We start from the raw sequence: 12,855 nt of genomic DNA, 5'->3' as shown, positions 1-12,855 counted from the left end.
CGATACCACGTGGCCTAAGAATGCCACGGAATACAACCAAAACTTACATTTCGAGAACTTAGCATATAACTTCTTCTCTCTCAAAGTCTGAAGCACAGTTCCCAGGTGTTGCTCATGATCTTCCTCCGGGAATACACTAGAATATCATCAATAAAGACAATGACGAACGAGTCAAGATATGGCCGGAACACACTGTGCATCAAATGCATAAAGGCTGTTGGGGGCGTTGGTCAGCCCAAATGACATAACAAGGAACTCGTAATGGCCATACCGAGTCCTGAAAGCAGTCTTTGGGATATCTGGTTCCCGAATCTTCAACTGATGGAAACCTGAGCGCATGTCAATCTTAGAAAACATCTGTGCGCCCTGAAGCTGGTCAAATAAATCATCAATACGAGGCAAAGGATAACGGTTCTTCACTGTAGCTTTGTTCAATTGTCGATAATCAATACACATACGCATAGAAGCACCCTTTTTTTTCTTTACCAACAAAACAGGAGCACCCCAGGCGATAAAACCTTTATCAAGCAAATTCCTGTAACTGATCCTTCAAATTAACTGAAGGTTTCACCTCATCCTTAGTCCATAACCTTAGGACAGGACCCAAACTTTAAAATCTGCCATTCGTCATAGGATACGAATTCCACATCATCACACTACATTAGTCTTATTTCCACACACTTAAACTTTTAATAATGCTTAAATACTTCGAAATTATTCCTCCGGGTTGTTACATTCTCCCCCACTTAGGGTCATTCATCCTCAAATACACGACGTAGCTTATCTCTTTCTTCGCACATCTTAAGGTCTCAATTTTTCTAACTTCCAAAATTTATTTATTTATTTATTTTTTGAACTTTCGGCAGAGCCTCCCCTGTATTTGGGTCTAACCACCTGCCAGAGTAACACCAAAACAACTACTAACAACACATCCACAACCCAATGAAACACCACAATGTATATATCAATAACACTAATCTCATCATTATAAGCATCGCATTATCATGCTGATATCTGGACATGAAACACATCATCTGTATGCTAATAACCATGTCTCTGGCCATAATAGTTGTTCATAAATCACAACATTGCCAATTAACCTTATGTTAACAATCATCTTATTTCAAACCTCCACTTTACTCACAACGAGGCATTGAGACCTCATAATTACTTACCCAAATTAACGAGTCACATTTAACGCCACATGGACGCTCATCTCATAGGCTAGAGCTCAACGTTTACAACACAAAAGAAAAATGGTTGAATATGAACAGAAAATATACAAGAATTGTCAAATAAGCCCAATAGGCATGACTCCCATTTAAAATATAGTACCTAAAATTTTTAATTTCATAAAAGGAAAATTTTAAACACATAAACCTTTCACTACCAGGACCTTGTCCTTATATGACATCCACCGCAGCTTGTAGCTCGATTTAAACTATTTCACATTATATAATTATTTGAGGATATTCACCCTCAACTCTGAATCACAAGTATTTGCACATTGTACCAACTGAAATTTTTTATTTCCTTTCTTTCTTCTTTTCAATAATTTCCGTCAAAGAAAATCACAACATACAATGATAGGGATAGCTATCTCCATATAATAGCCCAACGTGAGTATTCACATAAGTAGATTTCAGGATTACGAAGCTCACTCATGAGTGGAGCATATTAAGAGGACTCACCTAAATTTTCAAAATCAAATCAAGTTAAGGAAAAAAATATCATTTTTGTAACAATCCGAATTGTACTTGTAATGACACCATATGGTATAGTGACCTCAGCCACACTATAGCAATTATATCAATGGGTCGGGCATCCACCTCTTAGGCGCCATCTGCCCGTTCGTTCTCCATCTCTATCTTGTAGCGTATGTAGATTAGTAACTATAACGAAGTGTGTTGACTGTGTGTTCTGATGAAATAGGTTTATCCCAAGTTTGGGATAATTTCTCATGATGTTTCTAGTATCACTACATTCATAACAACCCATCTGCAGTTCGGCTGCTCATACTGAGTCTGTGCCGGATAACTAGAATAACCATTTAAGGAACCCCATGCTAGTGGTGCATTTAAAAGATAATTGTCCCATGAGAGTGCCCTGATTAACTGGAGCACTACGAGTATTCTAAAATTGTTTTCATTTCCCTGCTGATACTGAATGTAGAATCATTATGGACATAGGAACATCGAAAGTCCCCACATCATCCCATACAAATCTCAGCTCCTACTCATATACAAGTTTCAGAGAACTTTTGGATATCACATAAATACACCTCATGCCAAATCTGATATGACACATGACCCACAATTTGATCGTTGATAGTGAACTCTCTTCACTTGGTGCAAGGCCATAAGATACATCTTAATACTCCACAATACTAATCTTTATCGCTCGTATGTCACCATCATAAGACACCCCAACAATTCATTTGGCATATGTCCTTCTTAGGACAGTTAAACTCACTTCCTCCAGCATCTCGGTTGCTAGTTGTACCCTTCGCTAGATAGACATCGCATACGTACCACATAGTCTCTATTACCACCAACTATCTTCAGATCTACGTCCACCTCGTTACTCTACCATTACTGTGACGATTAGGCAATTAAGTAAACCTTCTTAAGACTGTACTTATCAACCAGATGTCAGAACCTATTGCACCCCCATGTGCACAATTGAATGATCTCTCAATACTTCTGCATTATCGATATGGATGACACGCGGTAACAACGATTGAGCAAATTCTGGGCTCCCTTGTAATCCTTCTGTAGCATCACGAACCATCGGCGCAAAATTGATACCGAGTGCGCAATTTCAATACACGAGTGAATGCAAAAAGAACATATGATATAAGCTCCAAATTGAATAAATGACGCACGATAAGAAATGAAATGAAGTGGAATTTTCCTAACGGTTACATAGCCTCTCGTAGATAAGTACAGACGTCTCAGTACCGATCAACGAGACTCTAATAAACCGGCCTGTGTCTCGTGACTCCTATGAACCTAGAGCTCTGATACCAACTTGTCACGACCCTGGTTCACCAATTGTGAGCCTGTCATGACGGCACCCAGTCTTCGCGACTAGGTAAGCCTAACACATTGCGGAATTTAACAGTTCGAAGTAAAAACAGTAAACAAACACTAAATAGAAAAGGAAGTGTATAACGATGTCGCTTGGCACATACGCTGAATACACAACTCCTGAAAGTAACATCCCAAAACCCGGAATCCCACGGGCAACACAGGTTATAAGAAGTCTAACACTGCTCTAGTCACCAGAATTTGTCTAATACAAAGAGAGGAATCGAAATAATAGCTAACAACTAGGGATGGAATAAGAAGGAGACTTTGCGGATCTGCGGACGTAGCAGATGTATACCTCAAGTCTCTAATAATGCTCCCTGACAGCTACTGGCGGTATGCCTGCTCAGATGTACATGGATCTGCACAACAAAAGTATGCAGAAGAGTAGCATGAGTACACCACAAAGGTACTCAGTAAGTGCCAAGCCTAACCTCGGTTGGGTAGTGACGAGGAAGGTCGGGGCCCTACTGAGCTTATAAAAAAAAATAAAGATGTCAGGATAAGATAAGCAGTGCAATTGAGAACCTACAGTAAGAATCTATGCAGGATAATAAGAGTACAATAACGGAAACAATGATGAAAGCAAACCATAAGGGAAGTAACCGGGGATCTCTAAGTATCCCGAGGATCTCTTAGTATCCTTATCATGTACTAGGGATCTCTTGGTATCCCGAGCATCTCTTGGTATCCTCAATATAAGCAGGGATCTCTTGGTATCCCGAGGATCTCTTGGTATCCTCAATATGTACTAGGGATCTCTTGGTATCCCGAGAATCTCTTGGTATCCTTAATATCAACCAGGGATCTCTTGGTATCCCGAGGATCTCTTGGTATCCTCAATATGTACTAGGGATCTCTTGGTATCCTCAATATGTACTAGGGATCTCTTGGTATCCCGAGGATCTCTTGGTATCCTCAATATCAACCAGGGATCTCTTGGTATCCCAAGGATCTCTTGGTATCCTCAATATATGTGTCGGGGATCTCCCAGGACTCTAACCCGTAGTCCCAAAGTAAATGAGTAGGGGGAATCTCCCGGGAATCTAACCCGTAGTCCCAAAGTAAAACACAGAGCAGCAACACAAGAATATTAAATTAAACGCTAATTTCGTACCAAGTAAACATTTACTTCTAGCCCAACATGCTTCGCGTAATGCAATTCAGGCAATTTAAGCAAATAGGCAATTAAGTCAACTAAACATGCCTTTCTAGACTAGCAACATGCTAAATTCACAAGTAGCATAAAACAAAGAAAAAAACTCAATTGAAATACTTAAGGAAAACCCGTATTTTAACAATTAGCTCAAGTACGCGCTCGTCACCTCACGTACAGGGCATTTCAATTATCAAATATAGCACATCCTAAGGGGAAAGGTCCCCCACACAAGGTTAGACAAGCCACTTACCTCGAATGCTCCAACTCAAGTCTCGATTATAGCTTTAACTCTCGGATTCACCACCCAACCGCTCGAATCTAGTCACAAATTACTTGAATGCATTAATAATTACTATTGGAACTAACCCCAATGCACAAAAATAGTTTTTACAAGGTTTTTCCCAAAAAGGTCAAAAATACCTCGGGACCCACGTCGTCGAAACTCGAGGTTCGGACCAAAACCCTGTTACCCATTCTCCCACGAATCCAAATATATGTTTTGTTTTGAAATCGGACCCCAAATTGAGGTCCAACTTCTCAATTTGTAGAAAACCTAGGTTCTACCCAAAACACCCAATTTCCCCATGAAAATCTTTGATTTGAAGTTGAAATCATGTTAAAAGATGTTAAGAAGTGAAGAAATTAAGTTAGAAATCACTTACCAATCGTTTTGGAGAAGAAAAGTTGTTTGGAAAATCGCCTCTTAGGTTTTGGGTTTTTGAAAAGTGAAAAATGACTGAGATTTTCCGAACTTGTATACCTTTCTGAGGACCTGGCGCGGACCGCACAAAAATGTGTTGCGGCCGCGCCGAGTGGGAGAAAAATTGGGGCTTCTCTGAACCCTTCCAGCGCGGACCGCGGTGCGCGGCCGCGCTGGTCAACCTGAAACCCTAGCCCTCAGACTCAGCCACGCGGACCTCACAGAAAGGCATCGCGGCCGCGCGGCTCCAGCGCGGACCGCGCGGAAATGACCACGGCCGCGCTGGTGTCTGCAACACCTGAACCTGCATTTTCTTAAGTCCAAGACCTCCCGGGCCCCATTCAAAACTCACCCGAGCCCTCGGGGCTCCAAACCAAACATGCACACAACCTTAAAACATCTTACGGACTTACTCGTGCGATCAAATCGCCAAAATAACATCATATACATAGGATCAAGCCTCAAACACATGGTTTTCTTTCTTCAACTTTCATAACTCAAATTCTCCATTTTTAGTCCGAAACACGTCATATGACGTCCGTTTTTAGCCAAACTTTACAGATAGTGCTTAACACATATTTAAGACTTGTACCGGGCGTCGGAACCAAAATACGAGCCCGATACCTATATTTTCTAACTCCTTTTCATTTCAAATTTTCATATCAAATTTCAGAAAAACAATTTCTTTCAAAAATTCATTTCTCGGGCTTGGGACCTCAGAATTTGATTCCGGGCACACGCCCAAGTCCCATATTTTTCTACGGACCCTCCGGGACCGTCGAATCACAGGTCCGGGTCCGTTTACCCAAAATATTGACCGAAGTCAATATTATACATATTAATATCAAAATCCATCAAATTGTTTTCACAAAATTCACATATTCTAACATAAAAACTTTCCGGTTATGCGCCCGAACTGCACACGCAAATCGAGGCAACTAAAAGCGAGGTTTTCAAGGCCTCGGAAGCGCGGAACAAGGAAGAACTACGGTGATGCCCCTTTGGGTTGTCACATTGTCACGACCCCAATCCGGACCAGGTCGTGATGGCGCCTCTCGTGAAGACAACGACATATTTCCAATCCAATTTTAAGCAATTAATCAATAAGCATTTAAGTCTAAAACATGATAATTAATCCAAAAGTGAACAGTTAACAGTACAATTGAGGAAGATAAACCCAACACAGCCCGATACTCGGGTGTCACTAGCCATGAGCAACTACAAATCCGAATAAATACAAGAAGGGTCTACATAGTCCAATATAGGTCTAAAACAAAGAAAGATAAGATAAGGGAAAAAGCTCTAGGCTGCGAACGCCGGCAACTACCTAGAGATTCTTCGAATCCGCCCGAGCTGGAAAGATCAACACTCGCTAGCGGGATCAGTAATGCCTGAATCTACACACGGGGTGCAGGGAGTAAAGTGAGTACTGCAACTCAGTGAGTAATAATCATAAATAAAGACTGAGAGCATGAAATCACGTAAGACACATTATAGGCTATAAGGAAGCAGTAAAAGCCAGTAAAGCAGTGAAGCAGTAAATATGCGTAAAATTACTGAATTCAGTTTAAACTTTATAAAAATGCCTTTTTAACAATTAAGCAAGCAAATGACAAGTAAATAGGAAAGATAAACACATAAAGGATCGCCCATCGGGCAAGATCATAGAACACTAGCCACTCGGGCTATCTCTCACATCACACTGGGTACCCGCGCTCATTGGGTTTGTGCAGACTCCTAGAGGGGCCCCTTACGTCCCAAGTGCAATATCAAGCCATCTCGTGGTATCATCACTAGGCTCTCGGCCTCATATCAACAAGACACCTCGTGGCGTACACATCTCAGGCCCTCGGCCTCATAATCATAGTCAGTGTTTCCTCAAAACATAGGCCCTCGGCCTTACTTAGTCAAAATCCTCACAAGCCACTTGGGCAATGGCAAAACATGGTTCTTAGCCCAAAATATCATTTAAAAGATCATTTAAGTATTAAATAGAGTGAACATGGCTGAGTTATGAAAACAGTAGAATATAGCATGACTGAGTTCAAGTATAAAGTTAAAACAGTGAGGAAATATCAATAAAAATCCCCTAAGGGTCAAATAGTTGGCATGAGGCCCAAATATGGCATTCAGCCCAAATCATGATGATAACAAATAGTTTTTCAGTCAAATGCGCAATAAAATAGTCATTTGGGACGGACTAAGTCACAGTCCCCAACAGGCACAACCCCACGCTTGTCATCAAGCCTGTGTGTCACCTTAATATAGCATAACGATGTACAAATCCGAGGTTTCATACCCTTAAAACATCATTTACGATCATTACTCACCTCAATCTGGTCCAAACTCTAGCCCGCGATGACTTTACCCCTCGAATCGGCCTCCACTCACGTCGAATCTATCCAAAATCAGAATCACGGTATCAAAATATGCTAAGGGAACGAAGCCCAAGCGAAAATAATCAATTTACAACATAAATCCCGAACTTACCAAAACCCGACCCCCAGGCCCACGTATCGGAATTCGATAAAATTCACATCAATAGATTCCTTATCTTCCCACGAGTTTATACATATCACAAGTACCAAAATCCGTCCACAAATCGTCCCTCAAATCCTCAAGTCTAGGTCTCTAATACCAAGCCCTAGTTTCCCCAATTTTAACCCTTAGATTCCATTAATTATAGCTCTAATCCGTGAAATAATACCATAGGAACGAGTTTTAGGTCCAAAATCCTTACCTCAATGAAGTTCCCTTGAAATCCTTCTTCAAAATCGTCCACAAAGCTCCAAAGCTGACTTAAAAATGGTGGAATAGCTCAAAAATCGCGAAAGAAATTTTTTATACTTTTTTGGCCCAGGCATTTTCGCATATGCAGTCAATCCACCGCATCTACGGTACCGCTTCTGCGGTCAAGACCATCGCATCTCCAGTCCATACTTAAGTTCCAGCTTTCCGCATCTGCGATCCACTATTCGCACCTGCGCCATCGCAGGTGCGGTTCTCCAACCGCTTCTGCGATTTCTGACTCCCTAGCTCCTTTCCGCTTCTGCGGCCCCGTTCATCGCATATGCGGTCCCCAATCTGCAGGTGCGAAAATACCAGAAGCAGAAAATCTACAGCTCACCAAAATTCCAAACTTCTCCGTCAATCATCCGAAATCACCCCGAGCCCCTGGGACCTCAACCAAAAGTACAAACATATACCATAACCTTATTCAAACTTATACCAATCTTCAAAACACCTCAAACAACATCAAATCAACCAAAACACATCAGATTCAAGCCTAAGTTTCCAAAATCATCTGAATTCCGCTTTCGATAAAAAACTCAACCAAACTATATCCGAATGACCTGAAATTTTGCACACACATCCCAAATGACACAACAAAACTACTGCAACTCTTGGAATTCCATTCCGACCCCTATATCAAAATCTCACCTATCTACCGAAAAACGCCAAAAATCCAATTTCGCCAATTCAAGCCTAAATCTACTCCGGACCTCCAAAACACATTCCAATCATGCTCATAAGTCTCTAATCACCTCCCGAAGCTATCTGAACAATCGGAACTCATATCCGAACCCTCTAACTCATAAGTCAATATCTGGTTGACTTTTCCAACTTAAGCTTCCTAAAAATGAGACTAAGTGTCTCAAACCTTCTCAAAACCTTTCCGAACCCGATCCAACCAACCCAATCACATATAGAACCGATAAACAAAGCAATAAGAAGAAGAAATAGAGAGAAACGGAGCAACAACTGGCCGAGTCGTCACATCCTCCCCAACTTAAACAAACATTTGTCCTCGCACGAGTCAAGAAACACACCTGAAGCCTTAAATAGCTGGGGATATCTGCTCTGCATCTCCAGCTCGGTCTCCCAGGTAGCCTCCTCCACGAGCCTATCTCTCCACTGCACTTTCACTGAAGCTATATCCTTTGACCTCAACTTTCAAACCTGACGACCCAAAATAGCTACTAGCTCCACATCATAGGTCAAATCATCATCCAACTGAACCGTGCTAAAATCCAGAACATGAGACGGATCCCTAATATACTTCCAGAACATAGAAACATGAAATACCGGATGCACACTTGACAAGCTGGGTGGCAAAGCAAGCTCATAAGCCACCTCCCCAATCCTCCGAAGCACCTCAAAAGACCTAATAAACTGAAGACTCAATTTACCTTTCTTCCCAAATCTCATAACACCCTTCATGGGCGAAACTTTCAACAGAACCTTCTCACCAATCATGTAGGACACATCCCGAACCTTCCCGTCAGCATAACTTTTTTGTCTCGACTACGCTATACGAAGCCTCTCCTGAATTACCTTCACCTTTTCTAAAGCATCCTGCACCAAGTCTGTCCCCAATAGCCTAACCTCACTCGGCTCGAACCAACCAACTGGAGATCTACACCGCCTCCCATACAAAGCCTTATATGGAGCCATCCGAATACTCGACTGGTAGCTGTTGTTATAAGCAAACTCTGCAAGTGGTAGAAACTGATCCCATGACCCTCCGAAAGTAATGACACAAGCACGCAACATGTCATCCAATATTTGAATAGTGTGCTTGGACTGCCCATCCATCTGAAGGTGAAAAGCTGTGCTCAACTCAACCTGAGTACCCAATTCTCGCTGCACAGACCTCCAAAACTGCAATGTAAACTGAGTGCCCCTATCTGAAATGATGGAAACTGGGACACCATACAAATGAACAATCTCCCGGATATAGATCTCTACTAACCGCTTTGAAGAATAGGTAGTACATACAGAACTTCTTCAAAGCCCGTGGAAGTCTAACTACAAAGTCTATAGTGATCCGCTCCTACTTCCACTCTGGAATATCCATCTGCTGAAGCAAGCCACTCGGTCTTTGATACTCATATTTCACCTATTGACAATTGAGACATCGAGCTACAAACCCCACAATGTCTTTCTTCATTCTTCTCCACCAATAATATTGCCTCAAGTCCTGATACATCTTCGTGGCACCCGGATGAATGGAATACCACGAACTATGGGCCTCCTCCAGAATCAACTCCCGACGCCATTCCACATTGGGCACACAAATCCGGCCCTACATCCTCAACACTCCATCATCACCAATAGTCACACCTCTAACATTATCAAGCTGAACTCTGTCCTTAAGGACAAGCAAATATGGATCATCATACTGGCGCTCTCTGATGCGATCATATAAGGAAGACCGAGAAATAACACAAGCCAATACTCGACTGGGCTCCAAAATATCTAACCTCACGAACCGATTGGCCAAGGCATGAACATCAACTACAAGAGTCTCTACCCAACTGGAATATATGTCAAACTCCCCATACTCACCGCCTTTCGGCTCAAAGCATCGGCCACCACATTGGCCTTCCTCGGATGGTACAATATAGTGATATCATAATCCTTTAGCAACTCCAACCATCTCTGCTACCTCAAATTAAGATCCTTCTGCTTGAACAAGTGTTGGAGGCTACGATGATCAGTAAACACCTCACAAGACACACCATACAAGTAATGCCTCCAAATCTTCAACGCGTGAACTATGGCAACCAACTCCAAATCATGAACGAGGTAGTTCTTCTCATGGGGCTTCAATTGATGAGAAACATAAGCAATAACTCTACCCTCCTGCATCAATACACAACCAATACCAACTCTCGAAGCATCACAATACACGGTATATGAACCTGAAGATGATGGCAAAACTAACACTGGAGTTATGGTCAAGGCTGTCTTGAGCTTCTGAAAGCTCTCCTCACACTTGTTCGACCATACAAATGAAGCACCCTTCTGGGTCAACTTGGTCAAGGGCGATGCGATAGATGAGAATACCTGAACAAACCGGCGATAATAACCTACCAAATCTAGAAATCTGTGAATCTCTGTGGATGAGGACAGTATGGGCCAACTCTGAATCGCCTCTATCTTCTTCAGATCAACCTGAATACCCTCACTGGACACCACGTGCCCCAAGAATGCCATTGAACTGATCCAAAACTCACACTTGGAGAATTTTGCATAAAGCTTCTCCTCCCTCAATCTCTACAACACAACTCTCAAATGCTCTGCGTGCTCCTCCTGACTATACGAATACACCAGAATATCATCAATGAAGACTATAACAAACAAGTCGAGATAAGGCCGGAACACGTTGTTCATCAGACGCATGAACGCTGCTGGGGCATTAGTCAACCCAAAAGACATCACCAAGAACTCATAGTGACCATATCGGGTCCTGAAAGCCATCTTAAGAATATCCGAGTCCTTGATCTTCAACTGGTGATAACCCGAACGGAGATCAATTTTGGAGAACACTCTCGCTCCCTGAAGCTGGTCGAATAAATCATCAATGCGAGGCAAGGGATACTTGTTCTTAACTGTTACTTTGTTCAATTGCCTAAAATTAATGCACATCCTCATAGTTCCATCCTTCTTCACAAATAGAACCGGCTCACCCCAATGTGACACACTAGGTCGAATGAACCCCTTATCAAGGAGTTCCTGAAGCTGCTCCTTTAATTCTTTCAACTTCGCTGGCGCCATATGATACATCGGAATAGAAATGGGTTGAGTGTCCGACACCAGGTCAATACCAAAATCAATATCCCTGTCCGGTGGCATGCCCGACAGGTCTGCAGGAAACACATCGGGAAAATTCTTCACAACTGGAACAGAATCAATACTGAGAGTTTCTGCACTGACATCCCTTATAAAGGCTAGATATGAAAGACAACCCTTCCCAACCATACGCTGGGCTTTCAAGAATGAGATTACCTTACTAGGAACATAATCAGTCACACCTCGCCACTTAATCCGTGGCACACCCGGTATAGCCAATGTAATTGTCTTAGCATAACAGTCTAGAATAGCATGACACGAAGATATCCAATCCATGCCCAAAATGACATCGAAATACACCATACACAATAATAAAAGATCCACTCAGGTCTCCAGACCCTCAATAGTCACCACACACGACTGGTACACATGGTCTACAACAACAGTATCGCTCACCGAGGTAGATACATGAACATGTGAAGCAAGAGACTCATGGGGCATACCCAAATAACGAGTAAAGTATGATGACACATAAGAAAAAGTGGAACCGGGATCAAATAATACAGAGGCATTTCTGTGGCAGACTGAAACAATACCTGTGATAACAACATTGAAGCAATAGAATGGTCTGCCTAGAAGTGCATAGAAACAGGCCTAACCGCCACCTGAGCGACCTCCTCATCTAGGGCGACCCCTAGCTGACTGACCTTCACCCCTAGCTGGCTGGGCGGGTGGTGGTGAAGTAATTGGCATTGAAGCCGATGGTTGACTCCTCTACTGAGATGAACTCGCAAGACGACAAGGGCACTGCCTCCACATATGACCCATCTCACAACACTCATAAACACTCCCAGGTGCTGGAGAAGGGGATTGAAGGGAACCCCTCGCACTAGAGTGACTAGCAGATGCACCTGGCATATAAGAGTCCTGAACTGAGGGAACACGAGACGAACTCTAAGCTGGAAGGGCACTAAGTGATGACTGGCCCTGATGAGAATTGTTGGAACCAACTCGATGACGCCCCACGATAATCTGGGCGAGCTGGCTGAGCGTGCCTGAATGGACGGCCTTTGCCGTGCTAAAACTGACCTCTCAAAAGAGCACCACTATAACTACCAGATCATCGAGGCCTTTTGGCCTCCCTCTCCTCTCGCTCATAGCGACGAACAGACTCAATCTCACGGGCAATATCCACAACCTCCTCGAAAGTAGCACTAGTCACCCTCTCCCTGGTCATGAGTATATGAAGCTGATAAGTGAGGCCATCAACAAAACTCCTAATCCTCTCTCTATCAGTCGGAACCAACCAAATAGCATGACGAGCTAACTCG

Source organism: Nicotiana sylvestris, chromosome 1, assembly GCF_000393655.2.
Source record: "Nicotiana sylvestris chromosome 1, ASM39365v2, whole genome shotgun sequence".
Classification (NCBI taxonomy): domain Eukaryota; kingdom Viridiplantae; phylum Streptophyta; class Magnoliopsida; order Solanales; family Solanaceae; genus Nicotiana; species Nicotiana sylvestris.
Note: the sequence above shows the minus strand (reverse complement) of the source record.